The following is a 14,283-nucleotide window of genomic DNA, read 5'->3' as shown; positions in this document are numbered from 1 at the left end:
TAAAGACACTCACCACCACACCTGGGTAAAGGGTAACCTTTTTTGTTGGCAAGGGGGAATGTGGTCAGGGCTGAGTACCTCTATACATACACTTAAAGCTTTCTTACTCTTCATAGTAAATTTGGAGAGCTGCCCATTTTCTCTAGCTTATGGAGAAAAATCACAAAGCTACTTAAGTAAAATAAGGAAAATGTTTTTGTCTGTTAGTTTCAGTGGTTTTGGTTATTGATACTAGTGGCAAGGAATGCCTATCAAGAAAAATAAGTGTCTCAGATAATTTAACTGTATGTAAAGTATTTTCATATTTGTTTGTTTGTTTGACCCAATCGTCTAGCTATTTTGTAAAAGTATGAGTTCCTTTTATATCCATATTTTACAGGTAAAGAAGCTGAGGTCCAATGAGAAGTCATGATTATATAGGCAGTGAGTGGTAGAGTCAGGGCTTTTAACCGAGGCCTACTTGTTAAGTCCAGTAGGTGTTTTGCTTCTTTACCACAGCTTTGTCTGTGTTATGTTAAATAGCTTTATTTTATTTTTGTTTATTTTTTGAGATAGGATCTCCTAGAGTCCAGGGTGGCCTCAACTCTCTAGACCAGAATGACTTTGAGTTTCTGATCCTCTTGCCTCTACTTTGTAAGTGCTGGGATTTTAAGAATATGTCATCAAGTATGGTTTTGTGCAGTTCTGAGGATGGAACCCAGGATTTCATTCATGTATGTAACATGAATTGTTAGAAGGTCTTGTTAATAAAAACAAACCCGAGCTAGGTATTGGGGTCAATGCTGGAAGATCAGAGAGACAGAACAGGCTACAGCTACCTCACCTCGCCAATTCCTCAGCTGATCCTGTTTCCTCAGACTGGAAGCCTTTGAGTCCTCATCCAAATGGATCTCAGCTGAACTGCTGCTAAAAGCCTAAAAGCTTAACCAGCTCTAGTTCCTTGTCCTCACACCTTAAATACCTTTCTGCTTCTGGCTATCACTTCCTGGGATTAAAGGCTCTTGTTACCATGCCTGGCTGTTTCCAGTGTGGCTTTGAACTCACAGAGATCCAGACAAATCTCTGCCTCTAGAATGCTAGGATTAAAGGCATTTGTGCCACCATTTTCTGGCTTCTATATCTAGTGGCTGTTTTGTTCTCTGACCCCAGATAAGTTTATTAGGGTACACAATATTTTGGGGAATACAATATCACCACACATGTATGCTAGGCAAGTAAGTACTCTACCAACTGAGCCATATCCCCAACCTCTAACAGCTTTATTAAATAGAATTCACATACCATAAAATTCATATAAAGCATATACAATTCAGTGTTATTTTAGTTTATTCAGAGTTGTTAGTACAACCAATACTACAACCTAGTTTTAGAATATTTGGCCATCTTATGAGAAACCCATTAGCATTCACTCTCAGTCTCTTTTATTTTTGTAGATTTGATTTACTTTTGACATTGCCTGTAAGTGAAGTCATACAATATGTAATCTTTGTTTGTGTGTTATAGGTATACATATGTAGGTGCATGCATGGAGGCCACATGAGGATGTCAGATACTCTTTTTTGCTCTGCTATATTCCTATGAGACAAGGACTGTAGTAGGACCCTTTTTGTCCCACCAGCCAGCTCCCAAATAACCACATGGAGACTTCTTATTGTTTATGAAAGCTCAGACGATAGCTTAGACTTGTTACTAACTAGCTCTTACAACTTAACCCATATCTTTTTTTTTAACAAGTTAAACTGAATGTTTAATGCATTTGTAGGAATAGAAGTACAGCAGAATTAGAACTTATTTGATTGACATTGATGTTGATGTTACATTTAAAAGAAGCTTCCCCTAGTTCCTTCTTTTTCCAGTTAACTTGGAGCAATAACTATTCCTAAGGATCAGCTCTCCACTATGCTGGACAGTAATTACATCTTTCACACTTCATTCCATCGACTGTTTTACAGTAAGACTCATCCCACTCAAGTCACAAGAGCCCACAGGAAGTGAAAACAGCAGTCAGAATCATGAGAATCAATGCAAAGGCCCAAGGACTTCAAGTTCTGGGTGTCTGCTCACATAAACCTTCTATTTATTCATATTAGTAAAATGGAATAACAGAAATGAAAGCTACCTTAATGAAACAGAAACTCAGGGTGAGGTCATTAAATATAACTACTTACACTTTAAATATAAATACCATGTCTAGATAAGCTAGCTAAACTGCTTATCTAGAATCTTGGTCTCAGAGAAAAAAGGCAAGAGACAAAGAAGGTGCTTCATATTATTGGGTCCATTTGAAACAGCTAGGGGCTTTCAGAAAAACCACACTAGTCTTTATTTTTATCAGAGACTTCTGTTGGTCCTTTTGTGGGTAATCCAATGGTATCTGCACCCTTGCAGTCTACTTTGCCTGTATTTTTAGCGTTGGATTCTTGTATAGCTTTTTTAGGCCATATACTGCTGACAACAGGGGAAACCAGAGGGCATATATATGACTTCAGGAATTTTTTGAAGATCCAGAGCAGAACTGGAATGATGATACAAGTAATTCACACCATTGTCCCAGGCTTGAGTTCCTAAATGTGTGGTTCCAAAGATGAGAACCAAACCGCTGCTAGCAAAGGGAGGAAGGAAGACACCGAGGTCGATGGACGAAGACTGGTGCCCAGATGTGTGGCGAGGGCAGGCTACTGGCACACCACACGGCACTGTCCTGGACACTGAGCCCCCGGACAGCATCGCTGACAGAGACCCAACTCCACCAAAAGCTTACGCTAACCCATATCTTTATTCTAAAGGCTCAGTTACCTTTACTCTGTACTGCCATGCTGCTTCCTCTTCATCTGCTGGTGACTCCTGGCGTCTCTGCCCTTCTTCCCAGTGTCCTCTGCCCCCAAAATCCTGCCTAGCTATTGGCTCTTCAGCCAGTCTGAGTGACAAATCTTCACAGTGTACAAAAAGATTATTGCACAGCAGAGGACTCTTACTAAACCTGAGGCTACCCTGGTTTTGTTCTTGTTGTTGGCTAGGCTACTGGCCAGAAAGCCCCAGCAGTCGTCCTTCCTTCCTCCCTTCATCCCTGGAGTCATAGACCTGGCTCCTTATGTGGCAGTTGGGGACTTGAATATTTCAGGTCTTCACTGTATTCTTCATATTTTAAACATGATTTTTTCGACACTTCACAATAGTTATTTATCCTCATTTGAAAGACTAAAATGTCCAGATCAGAGAAACACATAACCAGCTCAAAGGACAGAGTCAGGAATCAAAACTGGATTCAACTTCAAAGTCTGTGTTTTTTCTATTTTATTTTATTTCCTTTTGTTAAAGAGATCTTTCCCTCTGGTGCGCTCTCCCTTTGGAAAAAAGGTCTTGACATTGTGGGTAATATGGGTCCTTTTTAAGGAAGGATAAAATTTGCTCTTGTTGACAGTTCTAGGTTGTCTCCACAGCCTAAACATTTCTGAACACTGGAGGAGACAGTAGGTCTGAGACTAATTTAGTCACTCATTGTTTGGACACTCAAAGGACTGGACTGAAATGAGAACAAGGATCTTTAGAATGACAGAGCTATGTCCCAGTGTAGAAGGGAAGTTTAGGGTCATCAGGCTTTGTACCTAATAGGTGAATCTTTTTTCTACTGAAATAGGAGAACCTCTTGCTAAGTTCTTCCTCACCAAATGCCAAAAGAAACTAGTATCTTGTAAAGCTCACCAAAAAACTAGTTTAGAAGATTCTTTGACTCAGTTGAAGCTGTATCACCTGCTCTTTTCTTCTATATAACCCTGATGTTTAGTCAGTACCAGATGTTTAAGCTTATCATCTTTACAAAAGGATTTTTCTTAGTATCCCATAAGCTCTATATAGCATAAAGGGAATAAGCAGTGATTCTCAACCTTCCTAATGCTTTAACTCTTTAATATAGCTCCTCATGTTTGTGGTGACCCCAACCATAAAATTATTTTTGTTGCTACTTCATAACTGTAATTTTGCTACTGTTATGAATTGTAATGCAAATATCTGTGTTTTCCGATGGTCTTAGGCAATCTCTGTGAAAGAGTCATTTGACCCCCAAAGGGATTGCAACCCATAGGTTTAGAACTATTGAAATAAGGGGCTTAGAGTCTAGCCTCAGCCTTACTCTTAACATTATTATGTGGCTGTGTGATCCTAGAGTAATAACTCATTCACTATCCACAGCAACTCCTGTGCTTCAGATCCTCATCACTGTTTTACTTTTCATCAAACTTTTCTTTGAAATTATCACAGACTATTTTGTCTGGCTAATTTGAATCTTAGTACTACAAGGAGGATATTCTGAGGGGAAGGAAATACTTGATAAAGCCTTTCTACTTTTCGTAGTCAGAATTAATGTCCTGTTTCACATGTGTGCTGAAGTACTTTCTACATTCTTCATGTTTTTGTGATTAATTCTGCACATCTGTGTTGCCTCTGATTACTTGGCTGCTCCTTCAGTGTGCGCAATACAGGCACTGCATCCAGCAGATGCTTTCATTTGAAAACCATTCTTATCCCTCACCAAGCTATGAGAAGCTCTAAGTACAGGAACAGGTTTAGACCCTGGGCACTACAGGGTCTAAATGTCTATCTTGTGCCAGAGCTCCTTCCGAGATTACATATTCACACTATTCCCTACCTTTGTAAATTCTAAATGCATCCTTTACACCCCCCTCCCACACTATCATCCTAAAGAAGAGAATTCCTGGCCACAAGCATATGGGTATTTTAAGCTGCAAAACCAAGGATGTCTGTCCCACTTTGCCTGAAGGTGCACATTATGTCACCATGTGACACACCTGAAAGCATGTCTACCATTCAGTCTGTCTGCAGAGGCATTAAGGTAAAGGAGGGCTTTAGACTTTCCCAGTGACTTAGTTGGCATTGTTCTGGTTTGTATGGGACCTGTATGGAGAAAGGAAACAATCTAGGCTGAGTTTCTTGTAGGCCAGTGGAGTTGTCTGGGAAAGAAGATAGAGAGAACTGCGTTTTTAGGGTTTATTGGTTTACTCACTTGTTCAAACCATAGCAGCATGTTGAACCTCTCTGATTTGTGAATCCATTCCTTTAGGCCTTTATCTTTTCTATCCCAAGTTGGGACCTTTTGGATCTGTCTATTAGTTGATGGTTTGTGATAATAGCAGTGATTAGTAAAGAATGGATTGTTCTCTCTGAGTTCAAGGCCAGCCTGGTCTACAAAGTGAGTTCCAGGACAGCAAGGACTAAACAGAGAAACCCGGTCTTGAAAAACCAAAAAAAAAAAAAAAAAAAAAAAAAAAGAAAGGATTGTTCACATTTGTATTACCACTTTTTTTTTTTTTTTTTTTTTTTGGACAGGGTCTTAACTCCTGGCTGGTCTGGAACTTACTGAGGAAACAAAGCTGGCTTTAAACTCACAGAGATCCACCTGCCTCTGCCTCCTGAGTGCTGGGATTAAAGGCATACACCACGATGCCTGGCCTCTCAGTCAAGTTTTTATTATTATTATTAAATAATTTTAAAATTGAGATTAGGAAATTTCTGTCTCCACAGGAATGGAGTCAAGATGTTTATATTTACTACATGGCTAGCTTTTATTATGATTCATCCTAAGGAATAAGAATATGTTCTTTATTCAAGATGGCTTCCTGGTGATATTTGAATGTAAAGAGGAATAAAGCTTGGTTTTAGAAATTGGGAAGTAGCATATAAATCTATATAAGATGATGGAGCAGATTCTATTTCAAGCTGTGGTGTTATTGGGTTTATTGTCTCTGTCAAGTGTTAAGCTTTCTGTGTCTTGTTTTTCTCATTTGTAAAGTGGAGATAATAAAGCTAATGTGTGTGTATGTGCCTGTACATTTGTGTGTATAAATGGACATGCGCTTGAGTGAGTGTGGAGGTCAGAGGTAGTTGTTGAATCTCCCTTAATTGGTGTCTATCTTAAATAGACTGTCTCCCACTTAAGGTAGAGCTCTTCATTTGACTAGATTGATTGGCCAGTGAGCTCCAGGGATCTACCTGTCTCTGTCCCTCACCAGCCTCTAGTGCTGTGATTACAGATGCGTATATGGTGCTGCATTTGTGTTTTACATCAACACTTTACTGAGTCAGCTTCCCAGCCCCTAAAGTGGAGTTTTTAATTTTAAAAATATATGTTCATTTATTCGTGTGTGTGTGTGTGTGTGTGTGTGTGTGTGTGTGTGTGCAGTGACCTAGGTTTTATTAGTATAATATGCCTACACCACACATTTAGAACTTGAAGACCTAAGTGAGAAAGTAATGGGTGCTAAATTTCTTCTAGAGGTTGAGGCAGGAGCATTACTTGTAAGGTTACATTTCTGGCATCAGTGCTTGTGGCTGTGGTAGTGAAGATGAAGCTGTGGAACTAATTCTGGCATCTAATGAGCTGAAGGAGCTGCAGCAATTTCTTCACTGGACTAGTTCTTCAGTGCAACTTTGTGCTTTGTCCTGAAAGTTTAGCTTCAAGCCCTTTTCTCCCTTCATTCTGTAGCTTGTGAGCCACCCAATATAAGTAAGTTCATGTTCTACTTAATCATCTAGGCCTAGTACTTAAAGAATCCTTGGCTGCTGCCTCTGGGACACATCTGACATGTTTCCTGGTTTTGTAGTAAAAGTTTTATTGAATTACAGCTACATTGTTCATTTATATATTGTTTGTGGCTACCTTTATGCTAAGAAAGTAGAGTTGAGTAGTTGAGACAGAGATGATACAACCTTCAAAGCCTAAAATATTTGACTATTTGCAAAACAATTCCCAGCTCCTGCTTTAGTGGACAATATTTGTCTCTTAACAGAACACTGTTTGCTTTATCATCAGTGAGTGTTTGGCTTGACTTCCAGTCTCTTCAGAGCAGAATTTGGCCCTGAATTGTAATGGCTGGTTTTAGCATGAGATGTTGGTAGTATGCTACAGTTTTCTTTTTATTACCTGAGTAATATTTTATGTTACATATAAATATGTTATATGTATTTTATATGCATAAATATCCTGAAAGTCATTTTAAAAATAGGTGTTAATGTTTATTTTTCTGAAATTTTTTAAAAGGACTTATTGGGAGTATAAAAAATTATAAAGTGTGTTTATTAGTCCTTTCATATTTACTCATAACTTCTGTAATCTAGTGGTAATAAGAAGAATTCACTTATGGTTAGGGACCAGTGGTGACAAACAATAATAATAACAGTAATAAGTAAGGGACAAATGGTTAATAAGGAATTGGTGTTTCTGACTACTAAGAATAATTTTTTTCTCATGATTTTTCTGTATTTTTCTGTATTTTACATCAGCAGTATTTTCAGCTGTATCTAGTAGGAAACCTAACAGTAATCTGAAATGTAAAAATTAAATTTCTTTACTCAAGGTGGAAGGTGATTGATGGCTGGAATGGGCTCAGATACGCCCGCACTTGGAAAACAGATGTTTTGTCTTTCTTTACTTCGCTAACTGGAGAGTATTTGTTTTAGGCCTTGTGCTGTGACATCTTGGAACTCCACAAAGCATGTTTGAGGAAGGAAGAACTAGGGAGAGGCAGAATGAGGCAAAGGAGGAACTAGCACCACTTCTATGTCCTATTTTACAATGAAAAATAACCATTTCCTGTGAATTCTTAAAAAGCTTCCTGGCTAGAACTGTGTCATATGAGCACATTAGACCTTAAGGGAGGCTGGGAAAGCGTATAGATGCTCTTCAACTTAAAGTGAAGGGCATATGTCGCCATTAAAGCCATCAAATTGTATTTATTTATTTCAGATCTTTTTGGGGTGTGTGTGTGTGTGTATGCTGTGGAGGTCAGAGGACAACCTCAGTTGTCAGTCCCCATTTCACTTTGTTTTGAGATATGGCCTCTCTTGTTTACTGTTGCACAGGACAGGTTAGCTGGCTAGTGAGCTTCTGAATTCCTTTGTCTCTCTATCTCATTTTCCCTGTTGGGTCATCCTGGGTTTACAGATGTGTATGCTACTGCATCATGCTACTGCATCCATCTTTTCTCATGTGAGTTCTGGGAATCTGAACTCAGGTTCTCAGGCTTGCAAAGCAGAAGCCATCTGCTGAGTTCCTTCCCTCCCTCTTTCCCTTTCTTCATCTTTGCCTTTGTTTGTTTGTCTTTTGGGGGGCAGGGCATCATGTAATCTAAAAAGTTCTCAAACTCATGTAGCCAAGGATGACTCTGAACTCCTGAGTTTTGGACTTATTTACAGGCTTGCTCCACCATAAAGCCATTTTAAATAGAAAACATTGTAAACTAAAAGCACATTTAGCCAAGTGGTGGTGGCACACATCTTTAGTCCCAGCACTTGAGAGGCAGAGGCAGGTGGATTTCTGTGAGTTTGAGGCCAGCCTGGTTTACAAATCAAGTTCCAGAACAGCCAGAACTGTTACAGAATGAAACCCTTTCTTGAAAACCAAAAATAAAACAACAACAACAACAAAACCAACCCCCCAAAAAACATATTAATGCATCAAACTTACTGAATATAATAGATTAGCATCACAGTGCACTGTACAATATCAGTTGTTTATTCTTGTGATCACATGTTGCCTTGGACAGCACAAGATGTCATACTACATAATAACCTGTGAAAGATCAAAATTAAAAATGTGAAGGGCATGTTCTACTGGTTATGCATTACTGTTTTGCCAGCTGTGGTGGAGCATGCCTGTAATCTCAGCACCTGAGAAGTGGAGGATTGAGAGTTTAAGGTCAGCTTGGGTTACATAACAAGAACCTATGTGGTAGTGTGAATGAAAATGGCTCCCATGGATTCATAGGGAGTGACATTATTGAAGATGTGGCCTTGTTGAAGTAGGTGTGACCTTGTTGGAGGAAGTGTGTCACTGGGGTGGGCTTTGAGATTTCAGAAGCTCAAGCCAGACCTAGTAGCTCACTTTCTCTTCCTGCTGCCTGCTGATCCAGATGTAGAACTCTCAGCTACCTCACCAGAACCTTGCCACCATGCTTCTGACCATGATGATAATGGACTAAACCTCTGAATTGTAAGCCAGCTCCAAGTAAACGGTTTTCTTTATAAGAGTTGCTGTGTACATGGTATCTATTTACAGCAGTGAAACCCTAAGACAACCTGCCTGAGGAAAAAAAAGTATTTGTAGTCTGTATCATTCCATAGTAATGCATGGTAGTGTCTGTGTTTTACTGGAGCTGCCAAATTCTGGGCCGGGGGTAGAGTATTAAATGAAGAGATGAAGTGTCTTTTTAACCTAGAGGTGAGAAAAAGTATTAACAAGACATTTAGTAAGTCAGAATGATTCCTTGGGTAGACTTTTCTAAGGACCATAAATAGAAGTAACTGTTCTGTTTGAGGGGAAGCCATCATAGAGGTAATGATGATATTTCAGTGGTGCCTAAGAACAGGCAAAATGGACAGTAATGGGTCAGAAAGCATTTTGTTGCTGCATCTTTCCTGATGGTTATAACTTCAGAGACTTTCTATTTCATTACTTGATCCTGTGATTATTGCAATAGTTTTGCAGAATTCTCCATTCCTTTATTCCTCACTTTCTGCTCTTTGGTAAGAGGGCACAAGGTGACTTCTATGACACAATGAGGAAAAAACTACTTATGACATTTTTTGCACAATTCTTTCTTAGTCCAGTTTTTTAGGTTCTTCCTGACAAAAAATACAACCTGCTCAGTCTGTTTAATGTTACCTGTATGTATGTTTTCAGGGCCCACCAATTGATGTGCTCTTCCCCAAGGAAGACTGTTTCTTCTGTTCTCAGCATTAGTTGATAGGGTTGGATTTTATATAGTAAAAGTGGGGTCATAGATGAATCAGACTTTTGGCTTAGTAAATTCATGAATTGAATATGAAATATTTCCCATAGCCTCAGTGGACCCTTGGTTCTCAGCTGGTAGCACTGTTTTGGGAGGTTGTGGAACCTTTAAGAGATGAGGCCTAGCTGAGATAGGTCACTAGGGGCAGGTTTACAGTTTATAGCCTGGCCCTGGTTTCAGCCTTATGATCCTCTTCCCTCCACCTCTTCAGCATATTATACTACCAGTATGCTCTTCCACAAGGTTTAGTGCTTCCTGTTTGCTGCTGCAATGTGACTGTTCTCTGAGATGGGACCAGCTGCAAGCTCTGACAGCCAAGGCTGGAGCCCTAGCTTCCATGCCGCCTGCATTTTGAAACTGTGAGCTAAAATAAGGCCTTCCTCCTCTAAGTTGCTTCTTGTCAGGTATTTGGTTGCAGCAATGAGAACATCAACATAGTAACTAAAAGAACAAAGATGCCTCTTATTGCAGTAGAGAGATAACTGAAAGAGGAAGAGACTTTGGACATGGTATACCTGATGACACTGTTTTGTCTCCTGTCCTAACAATTATTTGCTGCTGGAGAGTAAGAACTAGGTCTTGTGATCTTTGCATACATAGCACTGTATCTGGTGTATAGAACATATTCTTGAATGGTGACTGAATGATGACACTATTGTTTCCATGAATGATCAGACTATTTCCTAAACAGGTCATGCTCTTCTCTTTGGGGTCTTATAGATAATCTCAGTACCTTTGTCTATGAAAATTCTACCTCTTCATTAATACTGGATGGTCAGCTTTCCTTTAACATATACCTGAAATAATTTCTAAAGAGAAAAGTTTATCTTGGCTTAGAGTTTTGAAGTTTTGTTCCTTTTGAACCTGTGGTGAGGGAGCACACCATGCCAGGGAGTGCATTGTAGAGCAAAGCCATTCTCTTCATGGCTAGGAAGCATAAGCGAGGAAGAAAAAATGGACTGGGATCCCATTATCTCCTTCAAGAGCACATCTCTCATGCCATTAAGAGATCCTACTAGGTCCTACCTTTTCTAAGTCTCACTGCATCCCAATAGCACCAAGCTGGGGACCAGGCCTCAAACACAGGGACCGTTGGGTAAATTCTAGATCCAAGCTGTGATAAACACTCAGCCAAAATACTGCCTTTTCCAGGAGGCTTTTCCTCATTTTCCAAATGTAATTTGTGTTTCCCTTCTCCGCTCTTCTTGGCTTTGTTGTTAATTTATGTAACTCTGTGACTGGCTGTTGCCAAATAGATTTTACTTTTTTCATTGGTCTCCTTTTGCTTGTTTATTTATTGATGGTTTCTTGAATCTGAAGCTGACCCCAAACCTACTGTATAGCCAGGGATGTCATTGATGGTCCTCCTGCCTCCACCTTCCATGTGTTGGGATTATGGTTGTGTGCCACCACACAGCTTCCTGATTGCTGGGATTATAGGCGTGTGCCATCATACAAAGTTTTATAATATAGTTTTAAAATTGGTAGCATAATGCCTCCAGTTTGTGTGGTTTTTGGTCTTGTGCTTCCATACTGCTTAAAGTATTTTGAGAGCCACTATTTATTTTATACTCTACCTCATTTCAGAAGTGTCCTTAGTAGGCCTTGCCATCTAATTACTTCAAGAAAGAATGACACATTACATGGTTATTTTACACCAGAATTACCATTGTTAACTGACTTTCTCATACATTTAGTCGTGGTTTTAGAAGATTACAATTTCCATTCAGCAAATGTTGAAAATTGTTTGTGGTTGCAAAACAAAACCAATTCAAACCCTATGGCTATTCCAGTCATAGTAAGCACTAGTTAAGTACATAAACAAGTAAATTGAAAGCTTTGGTTTCTAAACAAAACCAATTTTTCTAATTGGTATTATTGATCATTTGCTTTTATAATAGAGTTAGCAAGTGGTACATGCTCATATGCCTACATAGGCCAGATATGTGACCTAAAAGGGCCTAGTCAGGTGTAAGAAGACTTCACAGACAAAATATTGCTGTCCAAGGTCCACAGTTTATAATTTGTCAATTATTTACTTTGTAAATCAAAGGGCTATATAATAAATGTAAGGAAGTTACTACACAGAACTACTAACTCATGTAGATTTCAGTAAGTCACATGTTACCTTGTTGATTTAATTTCTTTTTTCAAATATATAGCCTCATCTCTAAATCCCTTCTCCTCCTTCAGTTCTACCTTTTCCCCTTCCTTTCCTCCTTATTTTAGAGACAGGATGTCACTCTGTATCACTGACTAACCTTGGTCTTGCAGTGATTCACCTATCTGTGCATCCTGAGTGCTAGAATTGTAGGTGTGCACCACCACACCTGACATCTCTTTTCATCTTTGATCATAGCTGTTGTTAGTCTTCAGTAATAAGTAAAGCCGTTGTACTCATCAGCTTGCCTCAATTCCACAAGTTTGTGTGTCATCAGAGGAGCTAAGTTTTTCTTTAAAGGGTCAATAAATATTGTATTTTTTTTCTTATCTTTAAAAATTAAAATGTAATTACATAATTTCCCCTTTCCTCCTACCCTTAATGGGAAGGGAGCCAGTTTCTTATATCAGTACTGAAAGTGAGAGGGGGCAAAGTGAAAGGGGGCAATGATGACATTTGATTGCCTGTGCTGGTTATCTATAAAAATAGTATGTTTTATCAATAATTTTTCAGAATTGAAGGCTGAACAGAAGATACCTGAATTTGGTCTTTTCATACTATGTGATAGACTTTTTTGTTTCTTTTACTTCACTCTACATGTTTGGTTGTCTAGTATATCACTTTTTAGTCTGTTTATATGCTTGTGGGTATTTTTGTTTTTGTTTTGTTAAGATCTCACTCTGTAGCCGTGTAGTCCTGGCTGGTCTGAAACTCAAACTGCTGGGATTAAAGTTGTATCTTACCATGCCTGGCCTTCTTGTGTCTTTTTTTTTTAAAGATAGGGTCTCATGTAGCTCAGGCTGGCCTAAGTTGCTTTGTAGATGAGGATAACTTTGAATTACAGATCCTCCTACCTCCACTTCCAAATGGCAGGGATAATAGGTGTGTCACTTTACCTGGGTTACTTTTTAGTTGTCCTACATATGTCGACCTCTGTTGGTGATTTCCTTTAGATGTAGGTAATTTCTTCATCATTTTTAATCTGTAAAATCTAGATAATGCAAGAGCACTTGATGGACTTGGGTATAGTGCTTCAGGCATATAATCCTAGCTACTGGGGAGGTTGAGGTAGGAAAACCACAAATTTTCAAGGCTTGCCTGAGCTACAGAGTGAATTCAAAGATAGCCTGAACAACTTAGTGTCATTCTGTCTGAAAAAGTAAGAAGACAGAAAAAAAGGAAAAAGAAGGGATAGGAGTGTATTTCATTGGTAAAAGGTTTGTCTGGCATTGGGTCTGAGAGCCCTGAGTTCATTTCCCAGTACTGCAGAGAGACAAAAAAGAGTTCATGATGACTGTTTAATAAATATTTCAAAAAACTGCATAATTAATATTTTTGTAGATTTGCAGATGGTAATGACTAGAAGGGAAAGCCAATGTGCTAGATGACAGACTGAATAGATGCCCTGAAGCTGACAAGATGAAATTTAAGAGGAGGACTGTTAAATTCTGCATTTAAGTCTCAACGAATTGGGCTGAAGGAGACTTAGCATTATGCTATTCTTATGAGAATGGTGGCTTGAGCTACCTAAGTTCAATGTCATCCAAAGGCATTGCAGTGGCTAACACTTTAATGTAGCTTTTGAATTATTAGAAGTACTAAGTATAGTTAAAGGAGGTAATAGTAGATTGTATTTAAGAATAATCCCTTGGGGTTATTGCAAACAGCTCTGTGTTTAGTGGAAGTTGCCCTAAAATGCCACCACTCAAAGTATAGTTTGCACTGTTCACAGTCTGTAGTGAGATAAGCAGAGAAATTGAGAGGTATTTAGATACTTACAGCAATCGACAGTCATTTTATGTCAAATGAGTTTTGTTAAAAAAAAAAAAGCACATCTTATCCATGTCTTTGTTTTTTCTTAGTATTTTCTCTTTTATAATCATTTTCAGTGCAGTTATAGATTTATTAAAAAATTTAGCGGAATATTCATTGAGCCCTCTCCAGCTTTTAGTTTCCTTTATTATGAGAATTTTACAATACAGTTGGTTGAACCAGTATTGAATACATTATTATTGACTGAAGTCTGTAGTTTGAATTAGTTTGCTCTTTCTGTTGTGTAGTTTTGTAGGTTTTGAAAAATGCATTATACCATGTATTTATTATTACAGTGGTGTGAGACTCTTTATTCTAAAAATGTCCCATGCTTTACTTATGTATTTGTTAAGCTTTCTCTTCCCACACTTTTACTGTTTTTGTAGTTTGCCTTTTCTAGGATATCATGTAGTTGGAATCATGCAGTGCTTTTTCTGAATGGCTTCTTTCACTTAGCAACCTGCGTTTAAGGTTTTGTCATATCCATTTGTAGCTTGATAGTTTCCT

At 38.6% G+C, this 14,283-nt stretch overlaps 1 protein-coding gene and 1 pseudogene across 2 annotated transcripts in view; one reads left to right on the top strand and one right to left on the bottom strand.

The window, feature by feature from the left end:
* Pak1 (p21 (RAC1) activated kinase 1) overlaps positions 1-14,283 on the top strand; it is a 120,107-nt gene that overhangs the window by 38,414 nt on the left and 67,410 nt on the right. The gene's annotated exons all lie outside the window — the stretch shown is intronic.
* On the bottom strand, positions 2,278-2,546 carry LOC131917253 (UPF0729 protein C18orf32 homolog; annotated as a pseudogene).

This window comes from Peromyscus eremicus, chromosome 1 (genome assembly GCF_949786415.1).
Source record: "Peromyscus eremicus chromosome 1, PerEre_H2_v1, whole genome shotgun sequence".
Classification (NCBI taxonomy): domain Eukaryota; kingdom Metazoa; phylum Chordata; class Mammalia; order Rodentia; family Cricetidae; genus Peromyscus; species Peromyscus eremicus.
This window is presented reverse-complemented; position numbering and strand designations above follow the sequence as displayed.